The sequence below is a fragment of the Littorina saxatilis genome, linkage group LG8 (genome assembly GCF_037325665.1).
Source record: "Littorina saxatilis isolate snail1 linkage group LG8, US_GU_Lsax_2.0, whole genome shotgun sequence".
Taxonomy (NCBI): Eukaryota; Metazoa; Mollusca; class Gastropoda; order Littorinimorpha; family Littorinidae; genus Littorina; species Littorina saxatilis.
The window spans coordinates 6,014,889-6,037,637 of record NC_090252.1 but is presented as its reverse complement, the minus strand read 5'-3'; the positions used below and the strand labels follow the sequence as shown (position 1 = coordinate 6,037,637).

At 44.2% G+C, this 22,749-nt stretch overlaps 1 long non-coding RNA gene across 1 annotated transcript; it reads right to left on the bottom strand.

Moving 5' to 3' along the window:
* Positions 1–3,993: 3,993 nt before the first annotated feature.
* LOC138972621 (uncharacterized) lies at positions 3,994–4,962 on the bottom strand. Its single transcript, XR_011457682.1, has 3 exons — positions 4,828–4,962; positions 4,464–4,540; positions 3,994–4,260 (listed from the first exon to the last, which is right to left on the bottom strand). It is a non-coding gene; the product is annotated as an uncharacterized lncRNA (long non-coding RNA).
* Positions 4,963–22,749: the final 17,787 nt, after the last annotated feature.

The following is a 22,749-nucleotide window of genomic DNA, read 5'->3' as shown; positions in this document are numbered from 1 at the left end:
ATATGTCAAAGCAGCACCGCCCTGATATGGCCCTTCGTGGTCGGCTGGGCGTTAAACAAACAAACAAAATCCCTTTTTGGAAGATGAGGGTGGTCCGCCCGAGGGCCGACCGGGTTGTAGGTTCGAGACAACAGATTGACTATTGTCGTTTAGGCAGCTTAGGGATTCTGTATCCGTTTCGCTGAGTGGTCGTGTGGCCGTTTTCGCTGCTGGCTACGGCGCTCGCGCCTTTCCCTGTCCTTGTAGGTACGGTGGCGTTAAACTGCAGTTTGTTCCTCTTTGATAGATTTCTGTAGGCTGAGTCTCAGCGTGGCGATTCGCGATGGCGAGGGCCTCGTCGCGAAGACATCTGATGGTGTCCGTTTCCTTTTCAATTTCCGCCTCAATGATTTCGGCGAACTGGTGTTGGAGGGAAATTGTGTCCCAAAACTGTTCTCTAAGCTCGTGCATTCTGGCAGTAGAGCCGTGCAATGCTGGGTTGAACTCGGTGGTCCCTTTAAGGAAGGGTACACACCGGTCCTTCTCGATTGCGAGAATAAGCGAATGCTTTGCAGTGGTAAGACTCATTCTGCAATTGAAGGTTTCCTGCAGTTTGTCCAAGATGGGTATGGCTTTGGCGGGAGCGTCTGCGTCCACAGGTAGCAGGCTGATATCTAGGATGCTGTCGTGCTCTTTCAAGCCGTGGGAGTTTAGTTCCATTTCCCTGGAGGCGTGGTACTGGCTGGCTTTGATGGTTGACTCCTCTTCTTCTTCCAGAGAGAAGTTGAATTGGGTTTCCGCAATCTCCATGTTAAAGTTGGTGGTGGCCATTTTGCTGAAAGGTGGTCTAGGTCAGGGAGAACCCCCGCGGGTTAGGGGGAAGAATTTACCCGATGCTCCCCAGCATGTCGTAAGAGGCGACTAACGGTTTCTGTTTCTCTTTTTACCCTTGTTAAGTGTTTCTTGTATAGAATATAGTCAATGTTTGTGAAGATTTTAGTCAAGAAGTATGTAAGAAATGTTAAGTCCTTTGTACTGGAAACTTGCATTCTCCCAGTAAGGTCATATATTGTACTACGTTGCAAGCCCCTGGAGCAAATTTTTGATTAGTGCTTTTGTGAACAAGAAACAATTGACAAGTGGCTCTATCCCATCTCCCCCCTTTCTCCGTCGCGATATAACCTTGAATGGTTGAAAACGATGTTAAACACCAAATAAAGAAAGAAAGACGTTAAACACCAAATTAAGAAAGAAAGAAAGCAGCACATGTTCCATCTTGCTGAGCCAAAAATACAAGTCCTAGTTCTTGTAGAAACTTGGCTTTCTCGACTGGTGTTTTGTGTTCTTAAATTCATAGATGACAGAGAGTGAAGAAGGGCATTTCTGATTCCTGCTGCTTTCTGAGGGTCACGTTTCCCGCAGTCTGGCGTCATTACAGCTTAACAGGTATTTCTGTTATTAGCATAGGCTATAGTTGTGTTGTTAACATAGCCTGTGGTGCTGTTATCAATACAGCCTGTGGTGCTGTTATCAACATAGCCTCCGGTGCTTTATTAACATAGCCTGTGGTGCGGTTATCCACATAGCCTGTGGTGCTGTTCTCAACATAGCCTGTGGTGCTGTTATCTATATATATATAGCCTGTGGTGCTGTTATCTACATATAGCCTGTGGTGCTGTTATCTATATAGCCTGTGGTGCTGTTATCTACATATATGGGGAAGAATTTGAAATGGTGTCGAATTCTTGTGACACAAAGGGCAAAATTACAAGTGAGCAGAAACAATTTTTATTTCCTCTATAAAGTTTATTAATCCATGCAGTATGTGTTCACATAAATGAAAAAGGAATATCGGCAAACAGTCTGAAGTGGTAGAGTGTCAAAATAAAATACAGAGCTGGTTACACATCACCGTGTCACATCACAATATCTATACTGTTGTTTTCACTTTAAGGTTTTGCAAATTTGGATTCCATGCAATTATTCTATGCACAGCCAAGTATCTTCGCACAAAATCTTGTCCAATTTGATGAAGTTTCATCAGTGTCTCATGAGTCGAATCTTGGAGTAGGTTACAGTTTCACCAAAGATGCTGCTGATACAGTTTTTGACATTTTTTAACTGATTTCACACAGATTTGCTTTTTGCTTTTCATTATAAGTGTCTTGGGTGTCTGGAAATGTTTTTTAAGATAATATAATGTCTTTACTATGTACATAAGCAATATTTTTTTCTCAAATCTCTGAGTACCCTGGTTCTGGTTTTGCCTGTTATCGGCAATTTACTCCCTGGCACTTACTATAAAGTTTGAAAGCATAAATGTGCAAGGATTCAAGAAGTATAAACTATCAAATTATGATTTTTTCATACATATTACCTGCAGCACACAGACATATCTTTTTTTAGGCCGCTGAGTATCAAGCCCCACTGTGGTGCTGGTTACCTGTTACCAAAAACACTACTTCTCCCTGCTTTCAGGACAGAAAATGTACTGCCAGTACCCTAATTTTATGTTGAAATGTTAGGAACAAGGTTTCTTGCATAGTTCACCGCCGCATGAAGGGTTGCAGTGAGTTGTGTGAGAGAAACAGTAAGTAAAGTGTTACAGAATGCCCTGGAGTAAGTTACATATCACGAAAATTGTCCATTTTCATAAGATTAAGCAAGAAAAAGCTTTCCATCAGTCTAATAATAATAATAATAAGAACATTTATATAGCGCTAAATCAAAAACTTTCGTTAAAAAGGCTTGCTCTAAGCGCTTGACATCTAAACTAAAACGTCATTCACACTCTTTACAATGATGTACAAGAACTTCATGTCACACTCTTTCATTCAGTATAGCACCATTCACACAGTTGTTATTCTGTACAAGACAATAAGTTAGTCTAACATTTAGAATGTTCATAAGATAAAAACAAGAGAAAACCAGACTGATTAAAACAACTGCTTAGTGCTACAAAGCATGAATCTTAATGATAACGTAATACACATGTTTAACTGTTAAGACCATAAAAAACCTATATGGTAAAATAACTTGGAACTTTTAAGAACTTCTTATAAGATACACAGCACATCTAGATAAACACCAGAATGATAAAACAAAAGGCAACTCGTTAAAACTATTAAATGCATCAATGTCTAAAACACGAAAGACTCAAATATAAGATACACAATTCTCTAGAATTGTTTATTAAAACTGAAACCGACCTGCTCAAAGTAAATCATACCCACCCCCTCCCTACCCACCCCCAACCCTCCTCGTACACTAAATACTAATTATTTCTACTCTTAACTTCCCAACTACACGTTATCCATAAACTATGCACAGGAACATGTGTGTCAGCATTGTGTGGCACCGACATGACTTGTGCATATCTAGTCTAAATAGCTGATTAGAGTTATTGCAATTTATGGTAGCCACAAATCTTGGTGCACTTATATATATACAATGTATAGATATATATATTTGTTTATTCATTATAACAGGGTATAGCGAACATAATACTTCATAAAGAGAAGAACGTGTCATTTCGCTGAGACAAACGGCTGACTCAGAACCAGGGTACCGTGTTAATCTGTAGGTTACAAGTTGAATGAATATAAGGGCATGAAAATATCCCCATTATTAATCCAACTGTTAACTTCATAGTAATCAAAACAGCATTTTTAGTCTTTAAGGCATATTATACATGCAACGTGTAAGGGTAATTCAGAGAAAAAGTTATGTGCGTTTTAAAACATCATTTGCAACATTCCATCTTTTATGTAAGGAAAGTATTAAGCAGATTAAGAACAAAGCATTTTGCAAGGCACAGTTATCTTACAACTTGCAGAAGAAAAAAAATCATTTTGGTCTTGTAGAAAATAAGACAGAAAACGTGTCAAACATGTACACTACAAGATTAGCAAGTATCTTCCAAGCTATTTCACAATCTACAGAGTAAAAGGGAAAAAAGGTCAGCATCAAAAGAAAGAAAAAAAAAAACAAGCTAGACCACATTCATTTGCAAAATAAACTATCAGTTTCAGTGTCAAGAGTTGTGCTATTCAGCAACAAAAGCTCTGGCAAATGGTTGACATGTTTCTGCAGGCTTGTTCAAAAGGTATAGTAGATGTTTCGTCCGTCATCATGAAGAACAGCACTGTCCATCTTCTCCGCTATGTCCCGGAGAGGAATTTGATACTCCTCGACAAATGAGAGGGCATCACTGAATTTCCAAGCTGCTCCCCATGGTTTGAGATAGCGTCCAGAAATGACCCCTCCTTCTTTCTGTGTGACCTGTGTAAATGAGAAGTGAGAATAGCCAAGTGTTACTACAGTGGTGAGGCTCTACATAGGATGCACAAATACTCTGTAGGCGGAGAAGCAAAACTGGCATAGCAGAAATACTTGAAATTAAAATTTGCATTTGTAATAAATGGTCTTCACTTATTCCGTCGCCGAAGTTAATGAGTCTTACACATATTTTTCTTCATCCTCACCTGTGCCATGTAAATGACAGCTGATCCATTCTTCTTTGGCACCTTCACCTTAATGAAATCCCCTGGCTTGAGTTGAGCTTGTCCTTGGTTAAGGTAAACTGAGTTCAGTACTGAATCATGTGCCTATGGTTGTTTGGCAAGTAACTTCACTGGTTACAAATTAAAAATGCACAGAACAATGATCACTAGCTATAGGTTCATGAAATACATACAACAAATGGTTTGTATTGCATTCTACTTTCCAACTAAAATCTCTGTAACATTTTGTAACTGGATAAAAGGGTATTGTTTATAGTTGGGGAAGTTGTAACTGAAGCATACCAGTAAATTACGTAGTCATATTAATAATAAGTCAAAAGGATACGAATGAAAGAAGAGGAGGTGCTGTTTAGGCCGTCTGCAGCTCTGGGTAAGCAAGCAACAAAGTGGTTTGGCGCCCAGACGTTTGCTGCTGCAGCAGTTCCATGTGTTGATGTCCACATGACTCCTGGTACAAAGTTTGGAGGTACTGCTGGCCTTCGTGGGTGGACAATCCTGTGCAAATGAGGTCTCACATTGAAACCTCCATACTGTGGGTAGATGGAGTGGATTGTAGTGCCAAGCACGCTACTGAGAGCATGCAGCTCCCACATTCCAGCATATGTTCCGTTTTTCGTCCATTGCAAAACTTCTCCCTCATATATTTCGCGGATTACTGCTGGTGTCAAGACTTGCATGGTATACTGTGGCGTATATGTAGCATAGAATTTTGTGTAAGGCTTTCCTGCCTGCAATCCCACACTCAATGATGCATCGCTGAGATAGAACTCAGCATTGAGCGCGAGCTCACAGGCCAGCCTGATCCTCATCTCAACATGCTTGTCTTCCGTTCCAAACGCAAACAATGAACCTGCACGCGGAAGACAGTTTCCATCCCCATAGATGGTAACAGGGGTAAGCGCAGGTCCATCACTTGGATACAGCTTCAGAGAGACTTCATCAGTTCGGTAACCATAAGCTGTCAGGTTCATGCAGCTGACGTCGAACATTTTCATTGGAGCTTTGAACTGCTGAGCAAGTTTCAAGATCTCATGGAAAGTTCTCGCTGCAGACATCTCTTTTTGCATGTTGGCAAAGAAGGCTCCCCTTTGCTCTTGCTTATACTGCGGGTTGTGGGACGCTGATGCGACCTCTTCTTGGTTCTGGGGTTCTGGGAACACTGATGGAAATGCTGTTTCTTCTCCAGCTCGCTTGCTTGGCGCTTGTTCTGGTGCTTCAGCCTGCTTGCTTGGCGCTTGTTCTGGTGCTTCAGCCTCATTGCTTGGCGCTTCTTCTGGTGCTTCAGCCTCATTGCTTGGCGCTTGTTCTGGTGCTTCAGCCTCATTGCTTGGCGCTTGTTCTGGTGCTTCAGCCTCGTTGCTTGGCGCTTGTTCTGGTGCTTCAGCCTCATTGCTTGGCGCTTGTTCTGGTGCTTCAGCCTCATTGCTCGGCGCTTGTTCTGGTGCTTCAGCCTCATTGCTTGGTGCTTGTTCTGGTGCTTCAGCCTCATTGCTTGGCGCTTGTTCTGGTGCTTCAGCCTGCTTGCTTGGCGCTTGTTCTGATGCTTCAGCCTGCTTGCTTGGCGATTGTTCTGGTGCTTCAGCCTGCTTGCTTGGCGCTTGTTCAGGTGCTTGAGCTTGCTTGTTTGGCGCTTGTTCTGGTGCTTGTGGTTTGCGGTGAGATGACGACTCTTTGCCAAAGGTGAAAACATGGCTTAACCAAGGTCTGACATGCTCAGCCTGCTCACAGCCGGGAGTTGACGTAATGCATGGCCTACAATAGCATGACAAGTTCCTGGCTTTGTGTTACACGACACTTGAGATTGCCACAAGTTCTCAAACGTCGTATAGTTGTGTTCTTTTATTCTACGTCGCCCGTCTTCGCAGCAACAGAAAACAACTCGTCAAATTGAGTTCGAGGATTTATTCAGCATTCAATACATACAACTGCACATCGTAGCAGAACTCAAATAGAAGCTTTTTTAACATTCAAATCGCGCTGGCATATATAGTAAATACTCAATCTCGAGAATATTCCAGACCGAACACGATACAACTACATTATACGAGCCGTGCATGGACTAAACTAGCGACATTCTCTCTGACGTACATCAAAAGAGCCGACACACTTAATCCGAACGAACGCCACGAACTCACGACTAAAACAGCATGGTAAACAACTTGTTTTGACAGGACTAGAAAGTTCACCTGCATTCTCGTCCAAGCATAAATATTGTGTTTACAAAATATAATATCGGTACTTTCCCACAAAGTACAAATAAGTCAACTACATGCAACACACAAAACTGAACCAAAGCTCAGCAACGGTAGCGTTTCCTAACATTACCCCCAACACCAGAAGAAATTTACCTAATTTCTTTCAATCATTGAAACGCTACTTGTACACATATTATGTATACATAACAGATTGAAATCCAGGTATGTACATTAGTCTGTTGAATAATGAACACAGTTTCACTCACATACTCGGCTGAGAAAATCTGCTCCAACCTTGTCTGAACCTTTGATCGATTCCACTCGCATATCAAAGTTCTGCAAGTACATCACCCACCTCATGATACGATTATTCACAAACTTCGCAGAGTTCAGGTAGGTGAGGGGTTTGTGATCAGTCTGAAGCACGAATTTCACCCTTTGGAGGTAGAGTTCAAATTTCTTGATTCCCCACACAATGGCTAAACACTCTTTCTCCATGGTCGAGTAGTTCTTCTCGGCTCCTGACAGCTTCTTGCTGGCATAGCTGACCGGAAACGGTTTACCTCCATGCTCTTGCATCAGCATGGCGCCGATCCCTTCGTCCGATGCGTCTGTACGCAAGATGAACTCTTTGGCAGTATCAGGAAGGCGTAGCACCGGGTCTCGTGATATCAGGTCGCGTACGGTCTGGTATGCCTTCTCCTGAGCTGGTCCCCAGAGTATTCGGTTGGGGCATCCTTTCCGGGTCATGTCCGACAAAGGCGCCGTTATGGCGGCGAAGTTTGGAATGAACTCTCTGTAGTACCCAGCCAATCCAAGGAAGGATCGCACCTGCTTCTTGGTTTCAGGACGTGGCGCATTGAGGATCTTGGTGACGTTTTCCAACAAAAGCCCCTTTTGACCTTCCTTCAGTGAATGACCTATGAAGTCAACGTTGTCGGTTCCCAAAATGCACTTGCTGGGTCTCACGGTCAGATTGGCTTTTGTCAGGCGGGAAAACAGTTCCCTCAAAGTCTCCAGATGCTCCGCAAAGGTCTCCGTGTGGACTAGCAGATCGTCCCAGTAGTACACAACATTCTTCATTCCTTTGAGCATTTTTCGCATTCCCCTCTTCAGGGTAGCACCACTGTTCACCATGCCAAAAGGCATCCGCAGGCACTCATACGTTCCGTCTGGAGTTGCAAAGGCGGTCTTTGGTATGTCCTCTTCGCGCACAGGAATCTGCCAATATCCCTTGCTGAGATCGATCTTTGAGAAGATCTTACTGCCAGTCAACTGTCGGAATAGATCAGTTGCCGTCGGCATTGGTTCAGGGTCAAACACGGTGATCTTATTGACTTTCCTAAAGTCAATGCATACCCTGTTTGTGCCGTCTTTCTTCTTGACAACAACAACGGGAGATGAGTAAGGGGATGATGACTCACGGATGACTCCCATCTTCAACATGTTGTCGATGTCCTTCTTCAAGGATTCCCGAGCCTGAAACGGGATAGGGTATGGTTTTGAGCGAACGGGAACGTTAGATGTGAGGTGGACTTCATGTTCGACCAAGGACGTAGAGCCTGGAACATCAGAGAACCTATGGGTGAAGTCGCCCATAAAATCATGCAGCTCCTTCTGCTGGTCTTCCGTCAGGTCAGGTCCTAACTTGACGTCATCCACTCCCTCTTTCTTGTGGAGGTCTCCCAACTCCAGTGGTTCCTCTCCGTCGAACTCGTCTAGTTCGGCTGGTTCTTCCACACTTGCTGCGACCTGTACTGCTTCCGGAGGTCTCTCCACATACAGTTTCAGGAGGTTAGCGTGGTAGATCTTGGACTTCTTGCCGACATTCACCTTGTAGTCGTTGATCCCTACCACGGCCTCAACCTCGTATGGGCCTTTCCACTGCATCAGTAGTTTGTTGTGATCAGTGGGAAGCAGTATCAGCACTTTGTTACCTGGTGTAAACTTCCTGTTTACGGCTTTGCGGTCGTAGTAGTGCTTTCCGCAATCCTGAGACTTTCTCAAGTTTTCTCTCACAATCTCGAGAGTCTCCTCCAGTTTCTCTCGCAACTCAAACACGTACTGGTAGCTGTTCTTCACTTCAGGTGTGTCCACATCTTTCGTCCACAATTCCTTTAGTATCTGCATCGGGCCTCTCACGGTCCGCCCGTACATCAGCTCGAACGGGGAGAATCCAGTGGACTCTTGTGGCACCTCCCTGTATGCAAACAGCAAGGCATTGATGTAGCGATGCCACTGCCTTGGCTGCTCACTGCATAGTTTCTTCAGCGTGGACTTCAACGTCGCATTGAATTTTTCGACCAGCCCATTGCACATCGGGTGATAGGGTGTCGTAGTCAAGTGACGAATGCTCAGCAGCCTGTTGACCTCTTCCATGCATTCAGAGACAAACTGTGTCCCCAGGTCTGTGAGGATCTCTTCAGGAACCCCAATTCTGCTGAAAATGTCCACAAGTGCCTCGGCAACAGTCTCGGTGTCAATTTTCTTCAGAGGCACGGCTTCTGGGTACCTGGTTGCATAGTCTACCAGGGTCAGTACCCAACGATGACCCGCTTCACTTGGCGGTTTTATCTCGCCGATGAGGTCAATGGCCACCCTCTTGAAAGGTCGGTCGATCAAAGGCATCTTCTGCAACGGCACTTTCGGGACCCTTCCTCGAGGTATGGTTTTCTGGCAAATATCGCACGATCGGCAGAATCGAGTCACATCTGCATGCAGTCCTGGCCAGTAAAACGCAGCCTGGATTCTGTCCGATGTCTTCTTGACCCCCAGGTGACCTCCCATAATAGAGTCGTGGGCCACCTCCATCACCTGGCGCCTAAGTGGTTGAGGCACCAGAACTTGACGTAATGGCTTCCCACCGTTGACTCTCGGGTGCTGGAACACTCTGTACAGGATCTTGGCCTTTACTTCAAAGTGCACAGTGCCTTCGCCCTTAGTCATCTCCTTGACAGGACGACTCCTGTACTTTGTCAAGGTCAAATCAGCTTCCTGTAGCTGAATCAGCCGATCCCTGTCCACGACAGCAGTTGCAGAACTGTTGGTGACCCTGAGTGGCGTAGTTGTTTTGTCCTTCTTCGCCTGGGCTCTGGTCGTCACAGCACTTACAACCTGCGGCTGGTCGCGGCGATGCACAGTTGCTCTGTCATCTCGTAACAGTTCGCTGATATCTTCATTCGCGAATGGCAGTGGGTCTTCCTCCTCAGCAGCAGGCTGAGCTGAGCCCATTCTCCATTCGAAATCAGGGTCATCAGGACGTCTCGCACCCCCAATGTTCCCAATTAGTAGATCGTACAAGGGCTTCTTCAGGCAGACGGCCTCAACTTCTCCGGTGAAGTATGGAGTATCTATCTGGATCTTTGCCACTGGTGCCCTCACGCATTTGCTGTCAGCCATGAGCGTCCACTTGAAGTCACCAGTGAACTTCTCTGTTGGCACCAGATCCTCTTTGACAATGACTCCATTGCAGCCCGAATCTCTGAGAACAGTCACTTCCTGCTTCTCAACAAATCCCTTCGACACGGGCATGTTCGACACTGACACAGCTGCGCTGGCGACGACAGAGATTGACCTGCCATTGGCGAGTAGAAGCTGGCCATCAGATACACATTCTTCCACGTCCGATGGTGTAGCCACTTGCTCGGCAGCCCTTGGGAGTATGACGCTGCTCGCACATACTTGTTGGTTCGAGCCACTCGTTTGCCTCTTGTTGTCGTAATATCTCCGTCGATGTTCTTGCGCTTTGTCATTGACATGTCCGTTATTTTTCTTTTGGGGACAGTTGGCGACTCGGTGACCCTTGGCATTGCAATGGAAACACGTTATGTTCTGCCCTTCATTGGATGATGGTGCGGACTCAGTTTGTCCCTTGGCAGGTTGGTTTCCCTGGTTCCCGCTCTTCTGGAAAGGTTTCGATGACTTTGACGTCCCCAGGGTCCTTCCATGAGCAATGAGATAACGCTCAGCAGCATCAGTAATGTCCTTCATACCCCGCAGTTTTTGCTCTTCCAAGCGGGTCGCCAGGTCCTTCGGGCAGGCATTAAGGAATTGCTCCTTCACGATCAAGTCCCGCAGACTCTCGTATGACTGCTCTTCACCTGATAACTCCACCCACTTCTGCAGGTATGACGACAGGCGCTCCACAAACTGGCTCGGTGTCTCTCCAGACAATGGCTGGCATTCGCGGAAGCGTTGACGGTAGCCCCTTTCAGTGAAGTTGTAGCAACGCAACAGAGCTTCCTTCAGCACATCATAGTCTCTGGCGTCATCATTTGAGAGTCTAGTGTAGACCTCAAGTGCTGCCCCAGTCAAATGTGCGCTGAGTTGAATTGCCCAGTCGTCGCGCTGCCATCTAGCACTCTCAGCGAATCTCTCGAATCTTGCAAGGTAGCAGTCGATCTGGTCCTTCCCGTCAGCGAATGCTGGAAGTTTCGGTGCCCTGTGTAACATTTGCTGCTGGTTATCTCTTTGGCGTGGTGCCTCGTGCTCATTTTGAACACGCACCATTTCTGTCTGAAGCTCTAAACGTTTCGTCTCCATTTCTATTTGGAGCTCTAAGCGTTTCAGCTCAATTTGCCTTTCTTCACGCTGTGCTTCTCTTTCTCTTTCTTTTTCTTCACGCTGCGCTTGTCTTTCTTCACGCTGCGCTTGTCTTTCTTCACGCTGCGCCAGCAGTCGTGTCTGGGACTCGACGAACTCCGTCAACTGCTTGCCTTTTAGTCCCAGTTCAACTCCTTTTGCCCAGAACTCAGCCATTCTGGTCTTTTCCGGTGCGTTCGTCTGTATTCTTTCACAGCCCCGAACGTAGACGAATGTAGTCTTCTAAAAGAACACAGTCTCTACTGCACCTCCGATGCTTCTCTCGTCGCTGTTCACCTTCGTAGACGCAGGCTGCCACCCTCCTCGTCTAACGTGACGGCGCACTCTGCTCACGATACGTACACGACGTACCCCAGTCGTATTTCGTAGTATTAATGCACTAGCTCCGCGACGAAGTCCGTCTCGTCCAAACGGCAGCTAACCTCTGTAATCCCGATTCACTCCGGCGTCGCTCACCGTACCGAGCTGCGGCGATTACCAAACTCTTCACCAGTCACACCGAATCCACGGTTCCGTAGTCTCAATACTGATCCCTCAGGATACACCCGATTGATGGCTACCTCCTGTGACTGTCTTGACTGTCTTTGTTGCTGGAAAACCCTTGGCGTTAAACGTAGATCCTTGGCTTGGCCCCCAATTGTTACACGACACTTGAGATTGCCACAAGTTCTCAAACGTCGTATAGTTGTGTTCTTTTATTCTACGTCGCCCGTCTTCGCAGCAACAGAAAACAACTCGTCAAATTGAGTTCGAGGATTTATTTGGCATTCCATACATACAACTGCACATCGCAGCAGAACTCAAATAGAAGCTTTCTAACATTCAAATCGCGCTGGCATATATAGTAAATACTCAATCTCGAGAATATTCCAGACCGAATACGATACAACTACATTATACGAGCCGTGCATGGACTAAACTAGCGACATTCTCTCTGACGTACATCAAAAGCACCGACACACTTAATCCGAACGAACGCCACGAACTCACGACTAAAAACAGCTGGTAAACAACTTGTTTTGACAGGACTAGAAAGTTCACCTGCATTCTCGTCCAAGCATAAATATTGTGTTTACAAAATATAATATCGGTACTTTCCCACAAAGTACAAATAAGTCAACTACATTCAACACACAAAACTGAACCAAAGCTCAGCAACGGTAGCGTTTCCTAACACTTTGACCTCTCCCACAGACTGTCCAACTGGCACTCCCAGTATAAAAATTAAGTAACAAAGTCGAAGCAGTACATTTGTAGTACAGGCAAAAAATGGCTAAGTTATTTTGGTATGTTTTCAGTATACATAATATTTTCTAAGTCCAAAAGAAGCACATTTTCAGTACACAAAATGTTTTCTAAGTCATATTGAAGTACTTTTTCAGCATACAAAATATTTTCTAAGTCCAACAAAAGCACATTTTCAGTACATCAAAAAGTGGTTAAGTCTAAACGAGGTATGTTTTCAGTACAATAGAGGTATGTTTTCAGTATACCACCTAACTTGGTTCAAAACTGCAGTACATTTTCAGTGTACCTAATTTTCTTTGCAGCACATTTGAAGTACATTTGAAGTACATTTTTGGGCAGGAGGTACAAATTCAGTACATTTTCAGCTCATGTTTGGTATACCTAATTTGTGCTGATTTCTGTGGGGGAGGAAACAATTGACAAAAATGCAGCTAGGACACAAACTCAAGCAGATGCTTATTTGACGTGACCATAACAATGCTAAGTTACACACATTTCATGATGGTGGACAACACAATTATTAACCAGAAGAACAAAATGTAGGAGGGGGGTATGGGGAACTTAATTAAAACAGGAAGATTTACAGAAAAAAAAGAAAAAAAGTGAGACTATGAATGAAGCGCGTGGGACGAGAACATCGATGCTGAGACATGCAATAAGTAAGTTCAGATGAATGTACATTTTCATGGAAAGGGCAGCATAGTTCGTTACGAATGTATGGAAGAAAACAACCACACACACACACGTGTACACACAAAAAGAGAACAGCAAAACAAAAACAAAATTTCAATGATAATTATTACTTATGTTAATATGTAATTGATGCAACAACACTGAGAGGCGGGTTTACGTTCTCCTGCACACAAACATACACCATACCAGTACGTGGGCTAATATTTCAAGTTAGTCGACCAGATTCAGCAATAAAGGATTGGACCGACTCAAAAATCAATGTATTTATGCGAAATGAATGTTGCTCGCTGCCTCTTAATAATGTTTCCACGTGTCTTAAATTGGCAGGCAGTGAGTTAATTGTGGACATACGAGCATTTTCAAACAACGTGCAGTATAACAAGTAATGTTCAGCTGTTTCATTCCGGTTACCGCACGCACACTGTGGGTTATCTTTTAAATGGCGTTTGCATAAATCGGAATTAAGGTTACTCATGTGGTGCTGTTATCTACATATAGCCTGTGGTGCTGTTATCTACATATAGCCTGTGGTGCTGTTATCTACATATAGCCTGTGGTGCTGTTATCTACGTAGAGCCTGTGGTGCGTTTACTTTTTAACTTTCTTTGTGAATTCACATCTTAGAGGAATTGCGAACAATGGAGTACAGCTACAGTGACTGGCATCACGGCAGTGGCATCCTCAATTCACATTCAACTCGCTGTCAACCAACAGCATCATGTCGTTGATGATTTCCAACGAGCCTGTTTTCCACTGGACGTTGACGTGATGGATGACTTGTCAAAAGTGTTTTTGCTTATCAGTTCGTCAGATACCTCAGATGTCGGATCGACGCAGTTGTGGTATTTGGTTCTCTTCTCGCCTTTGTCGCCGCTTTCATGAGGTCAGGGGTGAAGCTGTACTTATCAACAACAACTGTCTCCTTTACATCTCGACCAAACTTCAGGCTTCTCAAGTCTATGACACTGTTCTTGGCGTAACGAAGTTATGCAGCCCTGTGTTAGCTACAGCTGTAAACTTCACACCAGCAAATTCAATGACGATGCTTGAAAGTTTATCGAAAGCGGCACGTGTTCCATTTTGCTGAGCCAAAAATACGAGTCCTAGGTGTTATTTTTTTTAGCTTGGCTTGCTCGTCTGGTGTTTAATGTTCTTCATTCATAGATGACAGAGAGGTAAAAGGGGCATTTCTGATTCCTGCTGCTTTCTGAGGGTCACGTTTCCGGCAGTCTGGCGTCATTACAGCTGGGCGGGTATTTCTTGCAGTAGAGAGACCGTCGATCGCTTTTGTCTGTTTTCGAACCAAGGCCTTTCTTTTCTTATCTTTTTTCTCAGGAGCAGAAGAAGCGACAGGATTTTTGGATGTCATTCTCTTGACTGTGACCCCCTTAATACGTCTGGCAGATGGTAGGTACTAGTGCCTGTGGCGTACAGACTGCCACGGCTGTTGCTGGCAGGACAGCTGACGCTCAGGGGGAGAGTCTGACCTCGGCACCAACAGTGGTTGACACTGATGCTCCAGTTGGCAAAGCAGGCAGGCATATTTCAGACCGCATGCTAGTCGGTTGGTGCCCTGTTGGCTGTGTGATCCACAAATCTCTCGGCTTCCCTTTCACGCGCTCTGGCAAAGGCGTGGTGCGGTGTTAAGACAGATTTCCTGACCTAGTTCACCTAGGGGAGGGATGAATCCCGAGAAGAGAACACGTTTAAATAGGCAGTTTCGTCAGAGTTGAGGTGTGGTTTCATTGGTGGGGTCGAGTTTCGTCCGTGGTACGTGTAGATGCAAGACAGTGTGTGTCAATCAGCGTTCCACCAATGGTTGGGTGTGCCTCTTTGATACGTGCACTATTCAAAGACAAAGCGAAAGTCACCAGTAAACATCAAACATTTAGGAACAACACCCATGATGATTGCAATGATTTTAGTGAGTATTCACTGTCTTGTCAGTAGGGCGACATCCCCAATATATTACATGGCGCTTCAGTCTCACTGATTGTCAAATACTACATCCACTGCAAGAAATGAGTCAGACAGATAATGTCTTCAAAACAAGGGGAGACTCACCAGTATGATCAGGTTGGTGAGTGACTTCCTGAACGTCACAACTGGCTTTAGGAAGATCAGCTGCTCAAAATGCTCGTTTGATGGCACATAGACGTCATCTGCACCGGCCCCACTTGTCCTTGATGTGTTGACTTTCGTCAACTCCCGTACAAAGGAGGTGCGGATGTTGGTGATTTTTTTTCTGATGGTGTCAACTGAAATCAACAGAGATAAGATATACAGCCGCACCCCACACACCAGTTTCCACTAACTTTTTAGATCTGATAGTATGATACACACCCGCACAATAAATAAATGTATAAGAAAATAACCACTCAGGTTTTGGAATAATTAGCAACCAAAAAAAACCAAACCCTGCATGATTCATTGGTTCAATGTTTGGAAATGGTTTTTTAAGTATATTGATAGAACGTTTTTCTAATACTACATGACATAAACAAAATAAGAATAAAAGGGACTGATTGTGATACATTTTGATACACTTTCAGTGTTGTACCGCGACACAGAAGATAATTATTGATAGGCCAATAGGCTTGGGCCTTGACATTGAACCAAAATGTGAAAAGAGCTTTTTCATGACAACAAAAGTTACCCCAAAAATAGAGACAAACTTGAATGCCAACGCAAACACAGAGCTCTGGGAAGAAAACTAAAACGAGACGATTTCATACAGTGAGCCCTGTTCAGAAGCCACAAACAGCTACATTATAACACTGACCATTTCAGCCTGAGAAGATTGCAGACCTACCTCGTGTCGTCATGATTTTGTAGTGTCTACTGTAATGCTTCTGTTGAGTTTTTACCAAGTTACATTCATTCAAATGATTTTCAAATTGAAAATATGTACATTGTGTACAGCAGTTGTACAAGTACGCACACTTGCTGTGCTGAATCCAACAAAACATCACCGAAAAACGGCACACACATTTGACGCAATAATAAAAGAAGTAGACTGACCTGTGAGCTGCACCCCAAATTTCTCCATGAAGTTGGTCTGAATGGACCTGTAGGAGGCATCTTTTATGTCCCTGTTCCGGTACGATTTCGATTTGGCATTCCAAAGCGCCTCATGACCGTGGTAGAGTTCAATCAAATAGCCAACTTGTTCAGACGACAGTCTCTGTCCAGTGTTGTCCGCCATTTTTTCAAGTAAAAACGTCAGGCGCGTTCTGATTGGCTCTACCCCTGCGATCGACCGACGACTGGATCGCAGGAATAGAACATGTTCTAAACCTCAAAGCTACGAGGGAATCGCATGAGACTGAGTCGCAGACTTGTCGTAGCTGTTTTCTACGACTGAGTCGGCTGTGAGACAGGGTACATCGCGCGACTCAGTCGCATGTGTGACAGCCCTCTTAATGACATCACCGCACCTGCCTGCTGACACCTCACACTCTCCAACAAGAGTCATTATGCAGACTCTAGCGGCAGGGAGAAAATGTCCCTTTTCATCTTTGAGTCTTAAAACACCATCTGGCTGCTGTCCAACAAGAAGCTCGGGAGGTTGCACATGCAAGTCGTGGATTCCTTGATTCAGGTGGGCTATCTTCTGCTGAGTTTTTTCTCGGAGACGTTGGAGTTGCGTCTTCAAATGTGAAGTCTGGGTCTGTTCAAGCTTCACTTTACGGCGCAATGCCCGGGCTACTTGTTGGCACCTGCCTGCTGCGTGCTGATTGATGGCGGCTTCTTGTCTCTTCACTTCTCTTTCTTTTCTTTGCAGACGTTTATACAGGTTTGTTGTTTTTATAGTGTTGATGACTCTCAACGCATTGTTAAGAGCCTCCTGAACTACCTGGTTCTTTCCTTTACAGATTGTGGTCTGTTGTTTGCTCTGTTCCAGCTCAAGCTTGCTCTGTTCCAGCTCAATCTGTACTTTTTCAAGTTCATTTTTTTTATTCTTGACCATCTCCTTCAAAACCTTGATGGTTTCTTCATCTTGCTGCTTTTGATGCTCCAGGTCTTCAGTGCAGCGTCTTTGACTGGACAACTGTCTCTGTGTTGCCGACAGCTTCTGAACATTAGGTGTGTGCCAAGCATCCTTTAGTGGTGTAGGTGTTGACAACGTCAACAGTGAAAAATCACACGGCTGTGACAAAAAGATGTTCAATTTCTCCTGCCCGCCTGGACGATTGATGCTCTTGCCCAGAGATCGGTACTTGGTGAATGTGTGGTTCAGTTTTGCATTGAGTTGAGGATCACTTAAAGCATCAACGTCAGCGCCAAGAAATGTCAGAGTTTGTCTGCACGAAGTCAGCGATATGTTCTCCTTTTTGTGGAACAATATCAGATCGAGCACCATGCCATTCACAAGTTCTGATAGACGGTCAAGGTCTTCCAGAAGGTCCGGATTCAGCAGGTGGTTTCTTGTGATCCTATGTTTCAGCAAATGAACCCCAACATTCCGGCCCATGATGCAACGCCCTGCGTCGACATCCAAAAATGCTTCTAGTTCTAATCCAGTCTTATTCCCCAGCTTTGTTGCTTCTTTCACTGTTCCCTCAATTTCTGCCTTGATTTCAAGTCCTTGCAGCAAGTTCACGTCGAACACTTTGGGGAGAAATGAAACCAGGTCACTCCAATCCCTCCCTGTTTCCAACCGAAGCAGATCCAGCTGCAACAATAGCTTGTTGGTCAGTGGTACCAGCTGAAGTTTGGGTGGTCGACCTCTTCCAGTTGCTGTGAAAGCAGACTTCATTTGCTGGAGGTGAGCATCATCTGTAACACACACACAAAAAAAATGTAATACTATGTTCATAATCATTTTGTACTGAAACCATGAAGGCCTGTTTACTTTCAGTTTTACTTTTGTCCCAAAACAAAAGTTTGCTTTGTTTTTCTGTCATGTATTTGGTTATTTTTTAACTCGTTTCTAATTTATTATATCACCTTGCTTGTCATGAGAAACAAATTAGTAATCACACAAGTTTGATGGACCATAAACTCTGATTAACTGGGGGGAAAGGAAGAAGCAATGGTGATGCGCAAGGGTCAGTGTAAGCTACGCTACTCGTTGCTAGGCCTAGTCTTGCACTTCCGGTTTCAGCAAAGGAACAATTATTCCTTTTAATCCTAATTTAATCCTCAAGAAAACAACAACTGAGAAACAAAAACCATCGGAGTAATAATTCAAGATTAGTTTGAAACAAATATATCACATGTATGGCGAAAGGCAAAAAATAACTTAGGTCGTTTATCGAGTACCCCCATTTCAACACCCAATACAAAATGACCCAGCACAAACTACTATCATCAAAATGAAAACTACGCACTCAAAACGCTAAATTCAGCAGAATGGTTCGACAGATCAACTTCTAAACACTAAATGAACAGAAAAACATCAACACTTACCAAGGATGGGTTTGTCTCGAAGCGTGCGTCACCATCGCTTCGCTTGAATACTCCGCCATGACTCGCGATCAACGCAACGGATTTTATCGGTTTTGCACGTACTCGGTTTTGATTGGCTCGCGCTTCGCGCGCATGAATCTTAAACAGAAACTTCCATATTTGGAGGATTCACAAGAAATCGGACTTTCTAGTGCATCTTTTATGACTACGATCGTTTGAGTTGTTTTTAAGTTACGAAAGGTTAAAGTTGGGCAATTTTTTATTGTCCATGTCTAAAAGCCACCATCGATTTAATCTAAAAAATACCCCCCTACAAAGAAAAGGGACTCTTTCTTTAGCAGTCGACACTGGTTTCCGATCGTTGAATGAAGCTATTTTTAGAAAATACTACGCCGAAAGGGAAACACCACAAAAAGTTGGAGAGCAAGTAGTAATGGCGGTCGCGTCATGGCTGTCCGAAAATCCGGAGAGAGTATGATTCACACACACGCATTCAATCCAAGCACATTTTGCAAACAAATGGCATGGGGTAAAAGACAAAGAATCCAACTTCATTTCTGTAGTTTCCATTTTCAATAATATGCCATATACTGAAAGCTGTCGGAAATTGAAAACGTGTTATTTTCAGCACAGATCTCGCTTTCCCGCATGGGACTAGCGTTACTGCCGCTACCTACTTAAGGAAGGGTACACACCGGTCCTTCTCGATTGCGAGAATAAGCGAATGCTTTGCAGTGGTAAGACTCATTCTGCAATTGAAGGTTTCCTGCAGTTTGTCCAAGGTGGGGATTACCCTTTCTTTGGCTGGTTTCAGGTTAACCTGTATGGCTTGGGCGGGAGCGTCTGCGTCTGCAGGTAGCAGGCTCATTTCCAGGATGCTGTCGTGCTCTTTTCAAGCCGTGGGAGTTTAGTTCCATCTCCATGGAGACGTGGTACTGGCTGGCTTTGATGGTTGGTGGTGGCCATTTTGCTGAAAGGTGGTCTAGGTCAGGGAGAGTAGTAGGGAAGCGTGGTAGGTCTCGGAATCAGGAGAAACTCGTGATGTGGTTAAATGGAAAAGTTAAGGGGCTTACTGTCCGTCAGGTCTAAATTGCCTATATTGGACATGACTTAGTTTATACGATAGTTTATACAAAAAAATTTAAAAAAAGGAACTGGTTAAAAACGGGAGGATGACGGGAGTGGGGGTGGTAAGATATTTTAAAGAGATCTGTTAAGATTGGATAAAATCGAGTACTTTGTATCACCTTAGTATAAGTGGGGTCCACATACATAATCTGGGGGGATGGGACGATAAAATCGAGTGTTTATTTCATCCCAATGATTTTTAAAAGTTATAAAATCAGTGGCCCCTTTAAGAAAGGGTACACACCGGTTCTTCTCGATTGTGAGTATAAGCGATTGCTTTGCAGTGGTTAGGCTCATTCTGCAATTGAAGTTTGATCGAATCTTATCCACTCAACCAGTCTACCTGCGAAGGCGATTGAATAATGCGCGGTTGTATAGTTCAGTGAAAATCATTCAATTCTGTTAACACTTCTTGTCAGTTTCCCTGTTTTGGACTAGTACACTGTTATGTTGTTATTCTGCTGTGGCGGTAAAGGCAGATAGTGTGTGTTCTATTCATGGTTTGGTATCGCTTAGGAAATGTTCTTCCTTCCAATGGGACCATCAGACGAACTCTTGCACCCGTGTTCCAACGTTAAAAACTGTATGAAGTTCAGTTTTCTGGGGCAAAATAGTGTATGAAACCGCTGTATGTTCTTTACATTGATAAAATGTGTGCATCTGGTTGCGTGTGATCTGTTTATAAAATGAAATATTGTCGAAAACTAACCGTCGGATTGCAGTTTTTTGTCCCAGCAACTCAGTTCAGAAAATGTGAAGGAGAACTACTCTTGTCACTAGACAGAGTACGAGTGTTACTTGCCTTGGGAGTTTGCTTGCACTCATGAGAGATCTAAGGCGAGTTTCTCTACACTGATCGTTAGATTTGGATTTAGAAAACAACCAAACTCATGGACTTTATATGGAGATTAATGTGTTCTGGCCTGTAGTTGCTAGTTTAAATGCAGTATGTTTGTATTATTTGGTCTAGAGATGTATATTTCGTACATTAGAGCGTTCGGAACTTTTCAATCGCTAAAGTAGTTCTCTCAAAGTCTAGCTCGTCAACCTGTGAGCTATCGAGGATTCAGGCCCGTTGTTGGGTAAGTGATTTTGGATGTTGGGTAAGTTACCGAAAAATAACTAGCCCTACACGTTTACAGAGAGAAAGAAGCAGAGGGGGGAATAAGTCAGTTTCCTTCTTCTGTGTGGTTATGTTGTTGTTGGTGCGAATGTATCTGATCAATTCACCTTTCACAAGTCCTTTAAGGCCTGTTCAGACTTGGACGCCGTTTTACGCTATATGCGCCACAGGCCTTTTTGTGCGTCGCGCGGGATTTTGCCGAGTGGCCACACATTGACGACTTTTTTCACAACGCGGTATCAGTGGAGCGCAAGCGTCAAGGTCACCTGACAGGAAGGTCAACACGCTAGCGGTAATTTGCAAAGATGGCTGCGTACATACAAAACAGTGACAGTTGCATCGACTGCCACGCCGCGAACTTTGCGTCCCTGTTTTTGTATAACTTGGAAAATGTATTCCACAGGGATTCGTGGCTTCTGTATAGATCGATAAGTTCGCCGATCTGTGTCGAAGAGATACTGCCCACAATCCAACTCGATCTGACGGTTGACGTCATCACTCTGGTTTTCTCTGATTGGTCAAATTTCCGTCGTTCTGTTTCTGTGTCAGAGAAATTAGAACACGCTCTATTCTTCTGCAGATAACGCTTCGCGATCATAGCGGGACCGTTTTGAGCATAAGTCAAGTGTGGACAGGGTCAGCCTGGAGTGTCTGGACAGGCCTTTAAAGACGCTGGCAGAGAACTTTCTTTTGGTTTTGTGAACAGCAAACGCCCCTGAGTCGGGATGGTCTGTCACTTACTTTCTGGAGCCTTCCGGGCGCTGGGGTTGCCAGTGCCGGTGCAAGGGGTGGGCTGGGCTGGCTTGTAAGATCTTGCGAGACCTGTATGTTAACCTTTATTTAGGGTGCAAACCCTCACTAAGAATCCATTCACCTGGCTGCAAAGATGGCAGATTTCCAAAAGCCAGTCGAGCTGTGCCATCTCTGCTTCCTCCTTCCTCTGAGCAATTTGTAGCATTTTAGTCCGTTTACTTTTCAATCCTTCATTTGTGAATTTCACATCTTAGAGGAATTGCGAACAAGGGAGTACAGCTACAGTTACTGGCATCCTGGCAGTGGCATCCTCCTTTCAATGACGATGCTTGAAAGTTTATCGAAAGCAGCACATGTTCCATCTTGCTGAGCCAAAAATACGAGTTCTAGTTCTTGTAGAAACTTGGCTTGCTCAACTGGTGTTTTGTGTGATGACAGAGAGTGAAGAAGGGCATTTCTGATTCCTGCTGCTCTCTGAGGGTCACGTTTCCCGCAGTCTGGCGTCATTACAGCTTAACAGGTATTTCTTTTTTTTTGTAGATTTCGAGTGTGCTTCTTCAAAGAAAAAGAACAAGTCTTAACATGGTTTTTGGTGTAACAACACTGTACATATATCAGAAAACATGGCATACACAAGCATCACAATGCATGCACCATCTCAGATTTGCTCCGTCGCGATATAACCTTGAATGGTTGAAAACGACGTTAAACACCAAATAAAGAAAGAAAGAAAGAAAAATCTCAGATTTGCTATGCACAAGAAAGGCAACGAATTATTAGGATAAGATATTCAGGGAGATTCAAGTCAGGTTTGTTAAGGTAAAAAAACGGGAATGAAGGTATTTTAATGTGGACCGGTGTAGGTTTCAAAACTTCGTGCACATTGTTAAATGCAGAATGTTTGAGTGGTCAGCAAACAGGTATTTCTGTTATTAACATAGCCTATGGTTCTGTTGTTAACATAGCATGCGGTTCTGTTATCAATATAGCCTGTGTTGCTGTTATCAATACAGCCTGTGGTGCTGTTATCAACATAGCCTCCGGTGCTTTATTAACATAGCCTGTGGTGCGGTTATCTACATAGCCTGAGGTG